The sequence below is a fragment of the Bactrocera dorsalis genome, chromosome 4 (assembly GCF_023373825.1).
Source record: "Bactrocera dorsalis isolate Fly_Bdor chromosome 4, ASM2337382v1, whole genome shotgun sequence".
NCBI lineage: Eukaryota > Metazoa > Arthropoda > Insecta > Diptera > Tephritidae > Bactrocera > Bactrocera dorsalis.
In genome coordinates this window covers 43,182,787-43,204,432 of record NC_064306.1, presented here as the reverse complement: position 1 = coordinate 43,204,432, position 21,646 = coordinate 43,182,787, and the positions used below count along the sequence as shown (strand labels likewise).

Below are 21,646 nucleotides of genomic sequence, written 5' to 3'. Positions count from 1 at the left end.
GGTTAGGTTATTTTATTCTAGTAGGCTTGTTAGCCACGCGCAGACCAGTGTTGGTCCTTAGTGATGCTAGATGGAGTGACGTTACGTAGTTCATGAGAAGTCATTATCCTTCAGGATGCCGGTGATTCTGATTTTCATATCATGGGGCTCCAAGTGCTGCATTTCTAGTACACAGTAGATGTTCCATTGCTTCTCTGGTACCTTGCTCTTGACATTTCCTGCTGCAGACTGTTGCCATTGAGTATTCCGATCTTGTTGCTTTTAAGTGTGAGAAAGAACTTTGTGTATTTTTGATCTACCACTTTGCACATAACTTTTGGACTTTTGTAACCCTATAAATCACTCCTGGCATCAAGTAAAAGTGAAGTTGCTTGTTGCTGGCGACACTCTCCATTGCAGTCCTGCTTCACAGTTCGCTTTTGGCCGATATATAAGCCCACGTTACTACCTTGATTACTGCTGCGCCGCCTACGGGGATGTTGACTCTGGAGTTTTATGCTGATGCATTATAGGCTAGCTCAACGGCTTTCCCAATAGCAAAGTCGATTGTTTGAAATATACTGTAGTGTTCTGGTAGCTTAAAACACTGTCTTAAGCCTAACACTGGTCAGTTTATTTTCATACCAACTCCGTCCTGCATTTTCGAACCATCCGTATAGATGTTTACTGTATTGCGCGTAGTTAACATACCTTTACGCCAATCATCTTAGTGGACCGAGCTTCTGCACCCTTTCTATTGGATTCCGGTAGATAGAGTACTGTATGCCCACCATACTACTACTGCACGGTAGAGCAGAATTGGTCTTAGAATAGCTGTGTAGCACCAGTGCAGAGTGAGAAGAAGTCCCCTGACTTCCACTGTCATTTGCTGTCGCAGACTTCAAGGTATACGGTGCAGTCCTGGAGAGAGAGTTTGTCCCATTTCTCAAAGGGAGTCTCCATGGAAAAATTTTATATTTTCTGGTGAGTACAAGGAGATCTATTTTTCCAGGCCCGCTTGCGATGCCCGATTCTGGAATATGTTGAGAGTGTTTATAGAGATGGTAATGGTATTCTGATCCCGTTACTAAGATCGCAATGGCGGGTAATCACTCTACTATTCAGAATAGACTCAGAAGCGTTAAGAGTTTTGGAGTCCAGTCTCTACTGATCTGCCTTTTTTGTATAAGTGTTGCGCTTTGGACAAGCTTTGACATCCAAGACTTTCTTTAATATTTTCAGTTGAAAGAAAGTTATCTTATAGGCTTCAATTTCTTCGAGTAGACTTACGACTAACTATCTTAGAAACTAAAAATAATTCTATCAGAATATATTTTTTCAAAACTAAACTAAAGATACTTATTAAGTTCAAAATAGGAACTTTCTAAAGTTCTCATTGTACCCAAGTGCGTTCTTGAATCTAACAAGGAACCAAGCTATCCTATAGCGCGTGAAATTAGAACTTTGTTGGCGATAATATTTATTGACTGAATCGAATCCAGTAAATATCTTGCCGATTGGTGACTTAAATTATTTTATTTGACTAAATTAGACCACTTTTTGGTGGGATACCTTGAGACAATGGTTTATTTATTATATAGTTCATTTTCCAGACCAAATAAAACAACAAGCAAACGAATATTAACTCGTAATATTTGCATTGTCGTCAGCTCTTGATATACATCCGTACATATGTAGCATTTCAAAAGTACTCTCGTAGTATCGTCTTGAATAAATGTTATGCGATATCAATTCAATTCAGCGGAATACCGTACATAAGTATTTTGTAAATTCAGATAAGTTAATTCGTATGTACATATGTGTTAAAAAGCGCACACCTTGAGTGCATAAGAAGAAACTAGCTTCAACAAGGTTAAAACAACAACTGGTGCGTTTGCAACCTGTATGTAAATGTGTGTGTGCCCGTATGTTTGCTGCAAATTTCGTTGCAACAAGGGGAATCAATATTCTTTTAAGGACGCTGCTGCCATTGTAGATCACTGGTACATTTCTATGATGTTGACAAAATCAACATACGCACACATATACTTAGTATGACTAGAGCTCGCATGAATACGTACATGTATGCGCTTGTAGAGTTATCTAAAGTGAAAACTCGGTTGACTTTAAATGAATTTGTATGAAGTACGAAGAAAATTGCATTTTCCCCCAATGCGCTAGTCTAAGCAGTACTTCCTCGCAAGACTGATATGTGTGTATGGGTTTATACATACATATGTACTGAATGTTCATAGATTCCACTGAATATAAACATTAGACGTGAGTGGAGCGCTTTTTTACACCCTGAACAGGTATATTTTAATAAGTTTTCCATAAAGCTAGTAACATCCAGAAGGAAACGTCGGAAAATAATTAAAAATATATATGTATATATTTAAATTATCAGCGTAACTTATTAAGTCGAGTTAGCTATATCCATCGGTCTGTCAATATGCCCGGCTGTCCGCGTGTTTGTACATAGTTGTTCAATTTTTGAGAAATTTTGCAGACTGTTCTTTTTCCCGATGAGGTAGCACAATTGTCGGACTACTATAGCATCTAGCTGGCATACAAACTGTCCGAGCAATCAAGTTTTCGTATGGAAAACTTTTTTATTGAACAAGATATCCTCACGAAATTTGGCATGGGGTATTTCTTGGGAAAATTATTTAACTTTCGAAGAAATTGTTTAGATCAGATTGATATAGCATTAGGCTGGCATACAAACTGACGAAACAAAATCGAGTTCTTTTACGAAAACTTGAACCTATGAAGGGTATTGTAGCTTCGGTGTCGCCAAAGTCAACGTTTTGTCTTGTTTTGTATCGAAATACTCACACGCAAATGCATTCATTAGGGCGCACCGTTTTGTCGCAGTTTAATTTTCTGCAAAACAGGCTCACGTCAGCTAATTATTATTTCTCCAATATTTTCTGGCTTCGAATCGAAAATTTCAGGATCTGGACTTCTGAAAGTCCACCTAAAATCTAGTTTGGTATGTAACGGGTCGAAGAGGTCCTTCCCGATTATGACGCAACAAATGGTTGTGCTCATCGTTATTCTGTATAACTTTATGGATTCCGCAATGATAGCAAATGTAGTTATGGCGTCGAATAGGCAGCTCCAACACTTTAGAAGACTGTAACTCAAAGATTTTTTGAGATACCGAATTATAATTTTAGAAAATGTATAGCCGAAATAAGAATCTTTGTTTTATTTTACGGTGTGTCCCCTAAAAATATTCTTAAGGGCTTTTTTTCATTTTTATTCACCAGCAACAAGAAAATATTATAGATATTCTACGAATCACAAACTCCATATCCACTTTTATATAATTTTTTTTTTTCAATTACTCCGTATTTGTTTTTAATTTTGTAAATAATTTCTAGAACTATTAGAACCACCTTAATAAACCGCTATATAAGTATTAATTTTTTATATGAAAATATTTATTCGCTTCTATTTTACCATAGCAACAGACACACATACCCATGTACTATGTCGTTTAGTCTGGAACAAGATGCGTATAAGTTAGCAATATTTTTGCTGCTCCCCTCGGTTCACACATCCTTATGATTTTATTCTACATGAATGTAATTTAAAAATAAGTGAAATTGAAATACGTGCTCTACTTATATTTTGCTAGTGAAACGCATGCTTTTGCACACGCGTTGACAAACCGGCTTACATAAAAATATAAAACGTATGCAAGCTTTATGTATGAATGTATGGATGTGAGTAAAATATCAGAATTTTTCTGCTCCGTCTTCGCTCTTAAACTTTACTTTCCTGTAAGTACATATGTATGTATATATAATATTCCTATTTATTTTATTTAAATGCAAAGCCCGTTTGACGTGGGAAACATGAAGCAGAAAAACCAACAAACGGCAAATTGTGTGAGATAAAGTTGTAACTTTTATCTTAAATGAACAAAAATCGGAAGCCCAGATGTTTATTAGTCAAAATAGTTTCAGAAACTCTTTAAAAGGCTTCAAATCTTAACAGGTCAATTGAAATGGCCTACTATGGTAAAACACATTTTTTTGGGAAAATTCAGTTTTTTTATTCAACTTAGTTCCCCTCAGGAGTGACACATTAACTATAATGACGCTCCGACTTGCCGATATCATTTTTCTAGAAAGATTTATCCTTTATTTCAACATGAGCCTCTGTTTCGGCGATCATCTTTTCATTCAACGAAGATCTGAGGAAATAGTCGCAGGGGGCCAGATCTGGAGATTACATTGGTTGTGGAAGCAATTTGAAGTTCAACTCATGAATTGTTGCCATCGTTTTTCTTAGCGAAACAGCACTTTCTTATTCTTCGATAGTCATTTCACCACGTCAAAACTTAACTAACAAATCCTTGATGATTTATTTTTCGGCGGCGGTGTCGGGAAACTCGTCACCAAGCCACATTTTACCTCAACTATATTTTTTTCTTCAAAAATCAATATTTTTATCAACACGCGAAATTCCTTTTTATACATTTTTTTCACTATAACAAAAATTGCTTCACTAAGTATGATATACATAATTCACAAACTAATGATCCGACATCTTTAAAATTTAAGAAATGTATATATACTTATATGCGCTTTTTTAAGGTTAGTGATAACTAAAAATCATATGGATTTAATTTCAGTAGCGCCATCTATGCATCAGATTGAAGGGAATGAAGGATTAAAAATAAAATTATTAACAGAATTTCAAAGCTTCTCGTCGAAGAGAGAGTCCAAACGACGAAATACTCCTCTTCAAGAAATTTTGTTGGTATATGAATGCGCCACGTCCGTAATCAAACCTTCCCATATGCTGCAGACATTTTAGAATGAGTTTATTTGGTTCGCGTCCTTTTGGAGCTCTCTTATCTCTTGCTTTTCTCGGGCTCTTTGTTTTTCCGACTATTTCGCACACCGTATTCCACTTATTGTTGGATTCAACCATTTGGTATACTAGATTTGCAGTGATTTTGGCGGAGAGTGAAACACCGTATGCTCTACCTTCTCAATTGTAGCGCCTTTGTCGCATACGTGATCACTCTCTTACTCTAATCGTTTCAAATAAGCTTTGAAACAGCCATGTACTGTGAGAATTTGGGTGAAGTAAAATCTACCTGGCCATGTGGCTTTCGTAGCCATCACTCAATGCTTGGGATCCTTCGGAATATCCAACGTCCATTTCAAATGACCTCCCATCGTTTTTTCCAGCTCATCACCGTCTATACTCGGAAATAACCTCTTAGTTTTCTGAACGGTAAGTTCGTTGTAGGCTTCTTCACCTCTTTAGCTAATTTTCATTGGATTTACACCCATGTTTCGATACTAAACGAAATGCCGAGCATACTCTGAGTGCACAAATGAGGTAAATGGAAAAAAGTCCACGAAAAAATCCTGTGGTGCTCCACCGCTGACTCAAAATAATTTTACGTTACGAGATACGGAGAAGGTTTTAGTTCAGCTTGAATGTTATATAGTACCTCGATGCTGAGCCTACTTTTAATGATTTTATTGGTTTGGAGGTAAGGTAGTTGTAATAGCTATTGAAATTTTCATCCTAAGTCAGATGTAGTGATCACAGCTACACCAAACAGTAAGAATCAATCACTCAACAGTTCTTTGGCAGTGCAATCGTGAGTGCCAATTTATATTGTTATTTCTTTTATTCATTCATTTTCCATCTTTGTTCACAGCTGTCGCATGTTCTCATTTTTCTTGTGTCACAGTACATCTCAAACTGCTCGCTTCATTGGTTGTGACCTTTGATAACCAAATATTCTTATTGTATTTTTTTTCTTATAAATATTTTTATTAATGTTTTAATTTTTTTTATTTTTATTTAATGACTATGTGACGGGCTTGCCCGCCACTTATTTTATTAATAGATAGATGATTAGGAGATTTATTTTTATTACTTTCTGGGTTAACAATATTTATGGCAGGATTAGGAGCTAATTTTGGGTTTGATTTAAAGAAGATATTTGCTCTTTCTACATCTTAAATGTGCTGGACTGACATCAGGACAGCAGGATCTTCGATTCTATTATTGATAGTAACGATTTGCGCTGGTCTTACGTAAAACATAGATCGACAGAAAATGAATTATCTTTAGGTAGACGCGAAATAATTTTAAGGAATTCGGCCGTGAACTTGGAACAGTTACGGAAAAAATTTAGGCGTTATGAAATATTGTTTCTATCATTTAAATGCCTAAATGATCAAGAAGATAATCTGAAACCTTCCTCCGAATGTAAACGTACGTCTGATGAAGAGACCACCGCAACTTCCTTGAAAAGAATGCCCCCTCTTAACATTGATCTCATTAATCTTTCTTTCCATTGTCCTCAAAGAGAACAAGGAGAGAAGCTTTCGTCTGCTCGGAATACAGGGAAAGCTGTAAGTGAAAATGGTAAATAAAAAACTTGTCAGGATCCGTCTCTAAATAACTGTAAGTCTGTTACTAAAAATTTAGTTGTAATACAGCGAAAAAAGTAAATTTTCATTTCAAGATTTGCTGCGGATACTAGAGTTGATGATATAAATTGTATGTCTCGCCTAAACTAAAAACGGACGATACTGACAACCGAAAATTTAACTTAAAATACGACAGTAATTTTTCATCTTTCAAGATCGACTTATCCGCTAACAATTTTCCATTGGTTCTTGATAACTCATTCTGGTCACCTGGTGTCTTTGTGCGGGAATTCGAGCACAAACATGATAAACCCACTGCAGTTGTTGTTAAAATACCAAGAAAACCCGTTGCTTTTGTTCAATTCCGTTTATTCCACATCAACAAAATAATTGCATGCTAGCAAATAATAGGTATTGTGATATCAGCTCTTTGTTTTTGTCAACGAAAGAAAAGAAATAAGTAATAAAGAATAAATCATAAAAACCAAAAACGCAAAAATCTTTAGAATATATTTTTCCATTGAAAATCATAGGAGCAGGGTTACTTTTTCTGAAGACCGTCTGAAAGCCGATTGGGCAAGTAGATCGCGAAAGAATTAAGGACACCCCGGTGTTGGATCGACCAGGGTTATTGTTTTAAAGGAGTAATACTCGAAAGTAATAAGGCTACCGCGGGACTGGATCAATATAATTATTTTGCAAGAGATGTAGATGCGTTTCCTCGGACACAAAACGACCTACTTTCAGTAATTGCTTTTCTACATAAAATTTAATTATTTTATTAAAACTTTTTATTATTCCAAAGATACATCTTTTACAAAAATTTCAAAAATATTCAAATTCGGCTATTACAAGAATTTTTACACGACTATCCCAAGATAGAAAGAAAAAAATACAAAGGCCATTAATTTTAATTTGTATTTTTGACAGAGATTTTAACAAAAAAAATGCAAATTTTGGAGAAAAATTAGCAACGTCTATTTTTTTTTTTTGATAGTTGCAATCAAACAAAAAAATCATCGTTCAGTATAATAGCCAAATGTCTTTTGAGAATTTTTTATTTCATGTTATCATATGCTTCGCAACGGTCGCAACCGGGAGTGCGAAACAATATTTTTAGATCACTTTTGTCCAGCGCAACAAAATGCAATGGATTAAACTATTGCCGGCAAGTCGTTAACTATTAAAAAATTAACTAGCTAATAGCTTAGAAAATGATATTATAATCATGGTCATGGATTTGAAAATGACCTAAATGTGGAAGTTTTTTTCCGACAAGGCGGACAGAGGAATCGAAGGTTAATGGGTGCTGGGTCATGGTCACGGACTGGAAAATGACCTAAGTTTGGAAGTTTTTCCTGACAATAAAGTCAGAAGAGTCAAAGGTTAATGGGTGCTAGGTCATGGTCATAGACTAGATAACGACCTAAGTTTGGAAGTTTGTTCTGACAAGACCGACACGGACTCGAGAACGACTTGAATTTGGAAGTTTTTTCTGAAAATGCGAGAAAGAAGAGTCGAAATAGAAAATGACCTAAATATGGAAGTTTTTTCCAGACAATGGCATGGTTTTATAAACTTCTACCAGGTCTACGAAGACTTTCGCCTAAAATAAAAGACTGACTGTGGAAATATTGGCATAATTGTATAGTAACCAAGTTACGCCTTCTAACGGCATATACTTTATAGCACCTCCAACGTTTTCTTCTGTTACAGTTTCTCGAATTGTTAAGAACTTGAAAACTGTATGCGTAAAATTTTTTTTAATTTCCCATTCATTATAACATTAAAATTTTCATGTGTGCTCGGTGTGTTCCGCACAAATTGACTGACGACCAAAAATTGCTCAGAATCCAACATTCGAAGGACGATTATTTGGCCAAAAATCACATTTTAACCATTATTCCCCGTATTCACATGACATGGCACCGTGCGACTTCTTACTTTTCGGAAAAATGCATTTGCCTATGAAAGGAAAGCGTTATGCAGACGTAGAGGCCATTCAAAAGGCTTGCACCGACAATACTGGCGGCCATACCGGCCAAAGAGGTAAAACACTCATTCGACATGCTTTTGGACCGTGCAAAAAGTTGTATTGAAGCAGAAGGAAACTGTTTTGAATAAAATGAATTGATTTTTCCGAAAAAAACCATTTGTTCTGTTTTTTTTTTTTAAGTCCTGTTTCCTTTGGAAAGCATCTTGTATATATTATTATCTTAACACCATGCGACACCTTATTCGTCCTGCTCCCCTATGGTAATCTTCAGTATCTATACGCGCTATCTGATCTGATGAGAAATACTACGCTTATCTCTATCTTTATCTCAAAAATATGTACGCATTTATTTTAATACTGAAGTCGTACTTTTATAATTTATGGTGTATAGAATGCATTAGACATAATGATGACTCAAGTTAAACCCCTTACTGTCAGGGTCACTGCGAACTCTTTTTTTAAGTAACTGACAAAAAAATGCATTCATACTTGTATTTTGTATAGAATTGACTTTTTCCCCGAATTATGCAATTTCGTCTTGTCTTAAAAATAAGATACAATAATATCTATAGAGTGGGAAGTCTTTTTCAAAATTACTTTTCTCGTCGGAACCTGAAACTTAAGTCGACATTTATTTATAAATTACCCAGAAATTCGGTACGTAGTTTTTTCAAAGAGTATTACATAGAAAGAGAGAGATATTTTTTATGTTGCTCATATCATTTTTCTAACCATTTTTTACTATATTTACCAGAAGGAAAGAAAAATCGGATACACTAAGTGATCAGCATGCCGATCTGACGTTCGATTAATCCATGTTTGTATGTTTTGGTGCGAACTAGTCCGACAGATTTTGAGACATTTTTCATATATTTTATCCCCAATAAGCTGCTCAGTTGTAAGAACCGCCGATATTGGACCACTAAGGATGTGTTGTAGCTGCAATATAAACTGATCGATCCAGCTCAAGTTAGCACCCCATACATTCAAAAGTATCATATGATGCAGTAATATCATATGATACAAAGTAAAATAATATGATACCACTAAATCGCTGAGACTGCGACACGTGTAGTGGCAACCTATGGGAAGCGCAACGTCAGCGAAGTGCCAACCTGTGGGAAGCGCAGCGTCAGCGAACTCCGTACCCGTTGCAGCGGCAAACATAGGTCTAGAGTTAAGTATAATTAATTGTAAATGTTAGTTCTTAAGTGAAACTCAATAAAGGAGCATAGCTCCAATAAAATATTTTTTTATTAAAAACTATAAAAAGTTTTTTAACTGGCGCCCGAGCAGGGACCAGCGAGCGTAAAGTAGTAATTGCCTGAAAATCGAATAGTAAGGCAACGCGAACGGTAGTGACAGTGAAAAAAATAATAAAAAAAAAAAGCCTGAAAATCAAAAAGTAAGGCTACGCGAACGGTAGTGACAGTGGAAAAAAACAAAAAACAACAGGAAAAAAAAGCCTGAAAAAAAGTAAGGCTACGTTAAAAGTGGAAAAGAAAACGCAAAATTATAATACTGTGCTAACGAGCGGCTACAACGCAACGTGGGATTTCTAAACGCCGAGGGACCTCAGTACTGTTAAAGAAAAGGGACAACCCCGGAGCGCAGCACAACATCCCATGGAAAGCTGGGAACACCTAATGTAAGATTTATAAAATATTATATTTTAATACTATTATAAAGAATTTTATTATAAAGAATACGGAATTTGAATTGAAAGAAAATAATTATTCGACACAGAAAAGAAAAAAAAGAAATTATAAAGAGTTTTATTATTAAGAATACGGAACTTGAATTGAAAGAAATTAATTATCCGACAAAAAAAAGCCTTAAGTTACCGTAAACTTTACGAAAAGATTCAAATATTGTCAAGGAAAGTACTATTGCAAAGGAAATTTTTTTAAATTAATTAACTTAAAAGAAAAGATTATTATAATGCCGGATACAGCCGAAGAGCTAATCGAGCAGTTGAATCAAATGAGGCTAGATTATGGGCAAACCACCCATCCTCCAAATCCTTCCACCCATCCTCTAAGCCCTCCCACCCCTAACCCAACCTTAATAACGACAATAGTCCGTGAAGTACTCGAACGAATGAGTACGCAGACCGTAACAGACTTTACAGAACCCGACCATAGCGTGACACTAAACGCGAATAACGTAAATGAACTAGACAAAATTCCGGACATGGTGAAATGCCTTAGGGAATTCTCAGGACGACCAGGAGAATTTAACTCCTGGAGGAAGACCGTAGACAGGATTTTTAAAGCCTACGAGGGAGTCAAAAATACCCCCAAATATTTTGCAATACTTCATACTATCAGGCATAAAGTAACTGGTGATGCCGACACCGCACTAGAGTCATATAATACTCCACTTGATTGGAGCCAAATTAGAAAATGCCTCATGATGCATTATTCAGACAAAAGGGACATAGGTACCCTCGAATATCAGATGACCACTCTGGTCCAACGCTACGACGACATTCCGACCTTCTATCAAAGAGTTTATCAACACCTTTCACTTATATTAGACAAAATTTCATGCCTCGAGCTAAGCGACGAGTCCATACGGGCTATGACGAACTCATATAGGGACAAAGCTCTCGACACATTCATAAGAGGACTGAATGGCGATTTACCTCGTCTTCTCAGCATGAGAGAACCGACGACCTTGCCACAAGCATTACATCTATGTCAAAAGCTTGACAACATGACATATAGAATGAACCACGCGAACAGTACACACAAACCCAATATCCAACCACCACCACGACCTCCCCGAAATAACAATTTTAATAATTTCAATAACAAATTTAATAATTTCAATAAACAACGAACCTACACTTTTAAATGGGACCTTCATAATTTTGTATACCAACGTAACAATCGTTATTAATGGAAAAAAGTTCTATAACGAAGAAAGAACAGCAAGTAAACCACTACCAGCCATCCTTCAACCGTCATCCGCACTACACAATATAGAAGAATTCCTCTCGCTGGAGATGCTGAAACAGCTTAACTTCAACAATACAAAAGAAGTAAGTCTGTTAGAAGCAGCAAACAGAGTAAAGCACGGAACCAGCATCACGCTAATCATCCTTTTAATATTCATCGCCCTAATTTTCGGGAAGAAACTTCTAATCAAACAAAAAGAAGACGAACCCAACAAACTCTCACAGACGGCAATAGAAGGACTCAACCAAATTTTTAATACAACTAAAGATTCAAACGAGGACGTTTGAATTTCAAGGGGGGACTAGTTAGCACCCCATACATTCAAAAGTATCATATGATGCAGTAATATCATATGATACAAAGTAAAATAATATGATACCACTAAATCGCTGAGACTGCGACACGTGTAGTGGCAACCTATGGGAAGCGCAACGTCAGCGAAGTGCCAACCTGTGGGAAGCGCAGCGTCAGCGAACTCCGTACCCGTTGCAGCGGCAAACATAGGTCTAGAGTTAAGTATAATTAATTGTAAATGTTAGTTCTTAAGTGAAACTCAATAAAGGAGCATAGCTCCAATAAAATATTTTTTTATAAAAAACTATAAAAAGTTTTTTAACTTACATAACTCATACAGGACGACACATAAGGTTTAAGGTAGAAAAACGAAAATCATTATATGTAGTATTCGGGAATTGGAGTAGTATCGACCCATAACCCATACTAAAAAAGTAATCATAATAACTAAAGTCAGACGAATGCTCTTAAATCCTGATATTAGTTATATAGGAGCTAGGTCAAGCTTTCGCTTAAATTTATTAAGATACACTGTTATGAGTAAAACACGCTTTCTCTTTTTTATTGAGATAACTCACATATTGGCTGATGTATGCGGTGAAACGTCACCCGGAAGTTCGAAAATCTTTATATTAGGTATATGGGGGCTACAGGAAGTATTGGTCACATTCAACCACTTTTTGTCATACAGACCGACCATTGTCAGGGAAGGATTATCCCTAAATTTCAATTATATACCTCAGACATTGACCGATATAGTCCACTATTAGTACTGGGGCCAAATATTTGGTACCTAGGGGCTTTAACAGTTGTTGCTGGATTTGAGCAATATTTGGTCATATGGTGGCACACACCAAAGGCATTATTAGTTTTATCCCGTTATATTAATTGCTTCTTGATTTTTGTACTAGAAAGTGGGAGAATTCTGATCATTTATACATATACATATATATATATATATATAACCCTATATCTATCTCGATTAGTTTCAGATTATACGTACAACCGCTGGGTGAACAAAACTATAATACTCTGTAGCAACCGGTTGCAAGAGTATAAAAGAAAGATTTTGCTAAAAACTCATCGTATGTCGTTCCAAAATCATCGTATTCGCTGGATTTGACTCCGAGTGTTCAGCCGGTCATTTCGGTCATTCAGCAAACTAAAAAGGTCAATACGGGATTGGTGTTTAGACACCATTGAGGAGATAAAAACCGGAAGGAAAAAGGTATTGAAGGTTATATCGAAAAAATAATATTCCAACTGTTTCCGGGGACTACTTTAAAGCAGATGAAATTGATTTGGAAAATTAAAAAAAGAATTGTTGGTATTTAAATTTAAAATAAGAAAATATATAATAATAGAAATTATACATGAAAACATTTTTTTTTTAAATAAATCAAAAATATTGTTCATACAAAACTTAAATTAAACTATTCAAAACTAATTTTGGCTATTTCCACAAAATATAATTGGATATCGGATATATTTTTTTTTAAATAATAATGTCACTGAATTTCTTAAAGCTTCGTAATTAATTTGTACTTATAATATGTTTGCAAATAATTTTATAATAAATTAGCGTCATCACTCGGGATCAAAAAATGTTTAGTCGCCTGATGAATGGAAGAAATACTTATATGTAAATTTTTTGTGAATTGTTTGTCTGCATTGCCAAAACAACAACTACAAAAACTATTATTATTTTATATTTATTCAATCATTCACAACTCGAAATAACTACTTTTTTAAATTTTCGCTAAGAACAAACCAGCAAAAATGCGCGCTAATATGTTTGACGCCAAACTTGTCGCTAGATATAATAATTTCATGAAATACAAGGACTGTCGCAAAAGAAACAGGACTGTTAAAAAAACAACAAAAAATTAATATTTTTCAAAAGTTATATTTTTTATTCAAAGTACATAGTGTCCTTGTGCTTCGATATAGCGTTAGCCCGGTCAATTAGCATTTCAAATGAGTGTTTAAGGTCATTTTTCGGAATGTTCTTGAGAATATCGGTCGTCGCCTTTGGATAGCTGAAATGTCCTGAAACCACCAGTGTCCTTTCATGGGCAAATTAAGTTTTCCAAATAGGTAAAAATCACAGCGTGCCAGATCAGGTGAGTAGGGTGAGTGATTAATAGTTAATATGGAGTTTTCTGTCAAAAAATGAGTGACAAGCGTCGACCGATGACACGGCGCATTATCGTGCAACAGGCGCCAGGACCCTGGCTCACGGTATTGTGGTCGTGCACGACGAATGCGTGACAAAAGACGCTGCATAACAACAAAGTAAAACACAGCATTAATCGTTTGGTCAGGTGGGACGAACTCTCATTGTCTTTATTTTTGACTTCTGAAGACGACTTGGCCGGCCCGACTTCTGATCGTCACAGAGGTCCTCACGACCTTCTTGGAATCGCTTAAACCACTCATGCACATTACTACGGGATAAGCACTGATCACCATAAACTTTTTTCATCATTTGAAATGTTTCAGTAAACGTTTTCCCAAGTTTAAAACAAAATTTAATATTTGCTCTTTGTTCAAAATGCATTTTACGACCGATGACCAAAAGCTGCTGTCACTTTTTGATCGATAACATCGATTGTAGTTATCCAATTGTCTTAAAATTTTTACAAAATGTCAACAAGAGATCAAACTTTTTATTTCATATACCCACCAATAGGTGGCGCCACCAGAAACAGTTATATTTAAAAAGTTCTGTTTCTTTTGCGACAGACCTTGTACATACAAATTTTTTCGAGAAATGAGCAACCAGCGACACTATCGAGCGCACAAGTTGCAAGCACAAGATCAGACAGTCATCCAAACATATAAATACATATATATGTGTAAGAGAAGCAGATTCAGCTTTATATCCTGGTCAATCTGTTTCATAATTTCATCAAATTTTTCACACAGTGCGATCAGTATAACCAATTGCGGATTGGGTGACCCACAGAGTGAGCTGGGTGCCGCCTTTGCTAATAACGACCTAAAAGAATTTCAAATTGCTCTCGATAAAGGTGCAAACCCGACTAGATGTGATGACAAACATTTCAGCGTCTTTGAGTTAGCTCTGAAAACGCATGGCCGCGCTGCATTTGTAGAGGAATGTTTGAATCATTGTTGCAGTCCTAATCATTTAAACCAACATTGGAAGAAATCAGCAAACAGTTTTGCCGCCGATCCCCTGGATCCAGAAATTCTCAATATACTCCTGCGTAACAAAGATGTACAAGTAGATCGACCCTATGCCAAACTTACACCTCTTAATACACTCGCCAAAGAATTGACTACAGAAAATCAGAACGATGTATTCGCTTGCATTAAACTTCTTCTAGATTATGGCGTCTCACCCAACAAGCCTGACGACCGTGAAATGACACCATTGAACTTTATTTTGAAAAATAAAAAGCTGGACAGTAAAATTAAGCGAGAACTTGCTGAACTTTTCACTTCTCAGCAAGAATTAGATGTCGATAGCTTACGAGATGGCGAAGTGCGTGAATTGTTGAACCGTGATTACACCGAAATATTGACAAAATTGAGTGCAGTCGAAAAAAGCTTAGATAGGCTTCTTTCACTCCTTTGTAATCGTAAGGAAGAGGAAATTGTCCAACAGTTTCCAAAATTCAAAAAAAAAATTAATGGAAAAGATAACAATGCGAATGAAGTACAGAAGCAAGTCCTTCAGCTATTCATAGAGACGATAAAGCGCGGTACACACAAAGCTTTTGATTTGCTCTTGAATTACAACGTGAATATAAATAGCATCTTAGATAATCAAACACCCATATATGTATATTGCCACAATTTTTGGTAATTGGATAGCTCTAAAAATATTATTAGAACATAATGATCTCAAGTTGCGCCAAAAGGATCAATTATTAATCACTGTTATTAGTCACTTAGGCGATGAGCCATTATACGATTTTGTCAATTACGAGAAATGTCTTTCCTTACTACTAAATTTGGATCGCATTGATGTGAATGAGACAGATCCCAGTGGCTCAACACCACTTCACTATGCCGTCAGTGGAGAATCGAACTACAATTTCGCCCGGGCTAGTGAGGTTCGCAACTCGAAATCACAATTTTTACCATTTTCAGTAGAAAATATCAATCGTCAGAAAAAGTTGCTTGATGCACCCGTTTCATTCTTGCCCTGCTGCTGCACCTGCATTATCGGAAGATGCTCCGAAATGGATAGTCGAACTGTAAAATTAGCTATGGCAGTAATCGAACGAAAAAACACATCACAAGAAGATAAGATGCGTGAAGCGAATACAGAAAGAAGACTGAAGAATATAGAGGAATGATTGGCACAGATGACGGAGCTACTGTAGAAAATAAGTCAAGAACAATAAAGATGCCAGTTCAAAGTTGATATACGTATCATTATCAGTGGTTGCTATGTTAACTTTTCTAATAATTGTGCAAACTTTAAGTGTCCTTAGGATTATTTATTAAAGATTTTTTTTTTAACAAATACGCATGTATCAAAATATTTATGATAAGTTCTAATGAAAAATAAAATGTCCAAAGTAATAAAAAAGCGGTAACTTTTTTCTTATGGTATGACACAATGTATTTGGTAGCACTGAAGATATACGACTGCAACGACATCTATTGACCAAATACGAAAAGGCTTTTTCGATTACCCAATATATCTTGTAAGGTGGTACATAAGGTGGTTACCCTTCTCGGTTTAAACTGTGAAAATTCGTGCTCTTGTAAATTTTTGTAATACAGTTTTAAAACTTTATTGTGAAATTATTTGGATTAAGTGATTTGCTAAGATAAGTTTCACTGATTATTGTACTATTATACAAGCAATGTACTATATAAGCAATTGAAATTTACTGTAATTGTGTCTTGGCTAATTTTAATTTTCTTCGCCGAGTCATTTTCAATTTGTTTTTGTTGCTACATTTTTAAGTAATGCAATTGTTAGTGCTAATTTATATTATTTACTTAAGTTTATTTTTTTATTCATTCGTTTTCCATCTTTGTTCACAGCTGTTTGTGTGTGTCACAGTACATCTCAAACTGCTCGCTGCATTGGTTGTGACCTTTGATAACCAATTCCTTATTGCATTTATTTCTTCTAAATATTGTATTTTTGCCATTGCTCCTTTTACTTTTATTATTTAAAATTTTTCTATTTTTATTTAATAATGTTTTTTTTTGTCATAATGACTTGCAATTCCCGAATAGTTCTGTGAAAGGTGAGTCTGAACGTTTTGTTTCTTGCTGGTTTGCCCATCTTAAATATGCCGGGTTGACAGGCAGGATTTTAGATAATTGCAGAGATCGACAAAAATTGCATTATTTAAAGTATTTAGGCAGGCGGGCAATAATTTCAAGGAAATCGACCATGAGTTTGAAACCGTTACGGAAAAATTTAGGCATTATGAAATGTTGTTTTGTTCATTTAAATGATCTAAATGATCAAGAAGAGAATCCAAGACCTTCCTCCGAACGTAAACATCCCTCTGATGAAGAGACTAACGCAAAAGATTGAAGGACCTCCGGTGCTGGATCGATCACGATTACTTTTTTGGAAGCGCGATTCAGGAAAGAGATCTACTCAAAAGTAATAAGTCTACCTCGGCACTGGATCAATAAGATAATTTTTTATGGGTTAGATGCATTTCCCCGAGAAAAAGACGACCTATCTTCAAACATTGCTTAGCATATAAAATTGTAATATTTTTGTTTAATCCAAACAAATACTCCTCTGCATTACTCCCACAAATTACAAAAAGTAATAGAGGCGTAATGCAGAGGAATATCAACCGCCCCAACTTCACGCAACAGGCGAAAAAGGAGAAACAACAGAAGAAGTAACTTTCCCGCGCTTGTTGCCTTAAAGTTAACATTATCCCGCCAACAGCAAGTGAAGTATACTCTACAGCGAGGGAATCAACAACAACACAGGATAAAGGAATCTGCACCCACAACAGGTTACAACACATGAATTTGTTAACATAGAATATCTATATCTATAAATAACCAATTAACCCATATTGGCAACACACACACACCCATATCTTTATATATATATTTCTAATTATATACACAATTAAATTCGTAAATTATAACGTTTGACCTTAAACTAATCATCTTTTAATTATTCGTAATCGGCCCCATTCGTCGACATACCCCGACAATTTTATTCAAACTTTTTATTATTTCAAAGATACATATTTTACAAGAATTTCAAAGGAAAATATTCAAACTCGACCATTACGATATCATTTTCGGCATTTCCTCGGAAAAAAAGGTGCCGGCGCAACAAGGCATTTGTATTAAGGCTATAAACTGGGAAGGAAAATTAATTTTTGGTAGAGATTTTTTAAAAAAATTCAAAATTTGGTGAAAAATTTTCAAAATTTTTTATTGATAGTTGTGATTGAACAAAAAAATGTCACGTTCAAGACCTTGTGAATTGTGTTTTGTCCAGCAGCGGCTTAAAATTTTGAAATAATCAAATGTTTATTAAAAACAAATACAGCATAGACTGCAGGGACAATTTGTTATTTTAAAAATTTTAATTAATATATTCAAATGTTAATGAATGCTGGGGATGGACACAGACTCGAAAATGATTTGAAATTGGAAGTTTTTTTCCCGATAATGCGAGACAAACGAGTCGAAGGTTAATGAATGCTGGGGATGGACACAGACTCGAGAACGACAAATCAGCTAATGTCATACCGCGTTAGAAGCGTCATTCGAAGACAATTTATACCATGGAACAGTACACTCCAAAAGAACGCGGCAAATGGGCCATCGAAATGGCTGAAAACGAACTTGACTTTTGGCGAAAACTCATCATGTCAGACGAGGCACATTTCTCGTTGAATGGAGGCGTAAACAAGCAAAATTGCCGATTTTATGCCACCGAAAATCCTCAATTAATTGAAGAACAGCCTCTTTACGACCAAAAAGTAACAGTTTGGTGCGGTGTTTGCGCGAATATGATCATCGGACCGTATTTTTTCGAAGACGATGATGGAGCCACGACAACAGTCAATGGTGAGCGTTATCGAGCCATGATAACGGATTTTGTGATACCCATTATTCGCGAAAATGACATGGATAACTTCTGGTTTCAACAGGACGGGGCTACATGCCATACAGCTCGACCAACAATCAATTTATTGCGACCATTTTTCCCCGGGCGATTGATATCGAAAAATGGTGATGTTGACTGGCCACCGAGATCACCAGATTTGACGCCACCAGACTTTTATTTGTGAGGTTATTTGAAATCCAAGGTATACGCTAATAAGCCAAAGACCTTAGCTCAACTGAAAGCCAACATTCGACGTGAAACAGCCGCCATATCATCCGAAACATTGGCCAAAGTCATGGAAAATGTCGAAAAAAGAGTGCATTTAGCTGTCAAAGCTAAAGGTGCCCATTTACGCGATCTAATTTTTAAATATTAGCTGAAACAAATCCCCTTGGACCAAAATAAATTATTTTTGAAATGAACAAAAAACATTGTTTTCTTTTGTTCTTTTTTTTTAGAAACAAATGGGTCAACTTTAAATGGCCTACCCTGTAGAAAGATTGATTGACGTAAAGATGGGTGCTGGGTCATGGTCACGGACTAGAAAACGACCTAAATGTGGAAGTTTTTTCCCAATATTGCTATACAGAAGAGTCGAAGGTCAAGGCATGTTGGGGAGGATCACGGACTTGAGAACGATCTAAATTTGGAAGTTTTTCCTGACAATGCGAGACAAACGAGTCGAAGGTTAATGAATGCTGGGGATGGACACAGACTCGAGAACGACCTAAATTTGGAAGTTTTTCCTGACAATACGAGTAGAAGAGTCAACGGTTAATGGGTGCTGGATCACGGTCATGGACTTGAAAATGACCCAAGTTTGGAAGTTTGTTCTGACAAGACAGAAAAATCATGCTGGATCATGGTCACGGTCTTGAGAATGACCTAAATGTGGAAGTTTTTTCCCAATATTGCTATACAGAAGAGTCGAAGGTCAAGGCATGTTGGGGAGGATCACGGACTTGAGAACGATCTAAATTTGGAAGTTTTTCCTGACAATACGAGTCAGAAGAGTCAAAGGTTAATGAATGCTGGGGATGGACACAGACTCGAGAACGACCTAAATTTGGAAGTTTTTCCTGACAATACGAGTCAGAAGAGTCAAAGGTTAATAGAAAGATTGATTGACGTAAAGATGGGTGCTGGGTCATGGTCACGGACTAGAAAACGACCTAAATGTGGAAGTTTTTTCCCAATATTGCTATACAGAAGAGTCGAAGGTCAAGGCATGTTGGGGAGGATCACGGACTTGAGAACGATCTAAATTTGGAAGTTTTTCCTAACAATGCGAGACAAACGAGTCGAAGGTTAATGAATGCTGGGGATGGACACAGACTCGAGAACGACCTAAATTTGGAAGTTTTTCCTGACAATACGAGTCAGAAGAGTCAAAGGTTAATGGGTGCTTGGTCACGGTCATGGACTTGAAAATGACCTAAATTTGGAAGTTTGTTCTGACAAGACAGAAAAATCATGCTGGATCATGGTCACGGTCTTGAGAATGACCTAAATGTGGAAGTTTTTCCTGACAATGCGAATTGGGAAAGTCAAAAGTTAATTGATGCTGGGGATAGACACAGACTCGAAAACGATTTGAAATTGGAAGGTTTTCCTGCAATGGGAGACAGAAGAGTCAAAGGTTAATGGGTGTGGGTCATGGTCACGGACTCGAGACAAAAGGAAGACTTAAATGTGGAAGTTTTTACTGACAATGCGAAATCTCACGAATTGCTCATACCCCTAATGAAGAGCACGTGACGTAAGGCTTATGTACAATTTTTTGGAGACCATTTAATTGCGTTTTTTTATATAAAACCTTCATATTATAGTCTTTAAGTAACGTTAAATACAAAATGTAATTAGTAACACCACAAAGGTTTCATAATGACAAAAAATTCTTTTAGCAGCACGGCCAAAAGCGATGTTGTTTCGTCGCTGTCTCGATGACGACTGAATGATAGAGCGTATGAAAAATTGCTTTATAATATATCGACCACTGCACTTATGGAGTTTATCACCTGTCCTCGTGTATTGTTGTTACACGACGGTTGACAAGCTATGGACAGCGGCCAGCAAAATTTTATACAGAAAACTACTAGAGGGAATATAGCAGTTCGCCGCTCTCTACATAATAGATTATGAGATTATGCAACCTAACACCAATTGAAATTGCAAGATTGGCAGGGTTAGGTGAATTTTTCAGAAGTACCTTGAGGCAAAACTTAATAAGCAGGGGTCTGGGAGAGAAGGTTTCAAGTCATACTAAATGAGGGGGACGGCACGTCAGAGAATGTTCATAGAATGTTCACAGAAGGGCATTCCGGGAAACGAAATAGCCAATAAGAACCGTCCTATAACTTGTTTACTTCAACTCGTATTAAACTGGACCTTCATCTGGCATTACAAAGTATCTGTAGGTCTATGGAGTAACAGCCAGCTGGTAAAACCTTACATAACCTAACCACTAACGCAGTTATAGCCGAGTTTACAACAGCACCAGGTTCTTCCTTTTCGCTGTTTGGAGATTCCATGCTTAGCCACGTCCTTTTCCATTCCCAATGGTGCGCAGGTCTTCCTCTTCGTGGGAGCAAAGTCGTGACTGCGATGACAGGAGATATTTCGTCTTCTCCTCATTCGCTTCCAGACCCATTTGCTTCGCTTCTTTCCAATCTGATGAAAGCATCTCATCGGCATATGCCAGCAGTTGTACACTCTTATAGAGGATTGTATATTCTCTATTCAGATCTGGAGTGCAAATTATTTTCTCTATGAATAGATTGAAGAAGGGAGTCGCTTTGTCTGAAACCTCGTTTGGTATCGAATGGCTCCAAGAAATCCTGACGGAGCTTTTGGTATTGCTCAACGTCAGTTCACACAGTTGTATTAGTTTTGCGGGGATACCAAATTC

The 21,646-nt window shown here is 36.4% G+C and overlaps 1 long non-coding RNA gene and 1 pseudogene across 1 annotated transcript; one reads left to right on the top strand and one right to left on the bottom strand.

The window, feature by feature from the left end:
• The first annotated feature begins 13,292 nt into the window (after window positions 1–13,292).
• Window positions 13,293–15,976, top strand: LOC125778402 (transient receptor potential cation channel protein painless-like; annotated as a pseudogene).
• Window positions 15,977–19,777: 3,801 nt separating this feature from the next.
• LOC125778113 (uncharacterized) lies at window positions 19,778–21,355 on the bottom strand. The gene is made up of 3 exons (XR_007422498.1): window positions 20,086–21,355; window positions 19,911–19,998; window positions 19,778–19,798 (listed from the first exon to the last, which is right to left on the bottom strand). It is a non-coding gene; the product is annotated as an uncharacterized LOC125778113 (long non-coding RNA).
• Window positions 21,356–21,646: the final 291 nt, after the last annotated feature.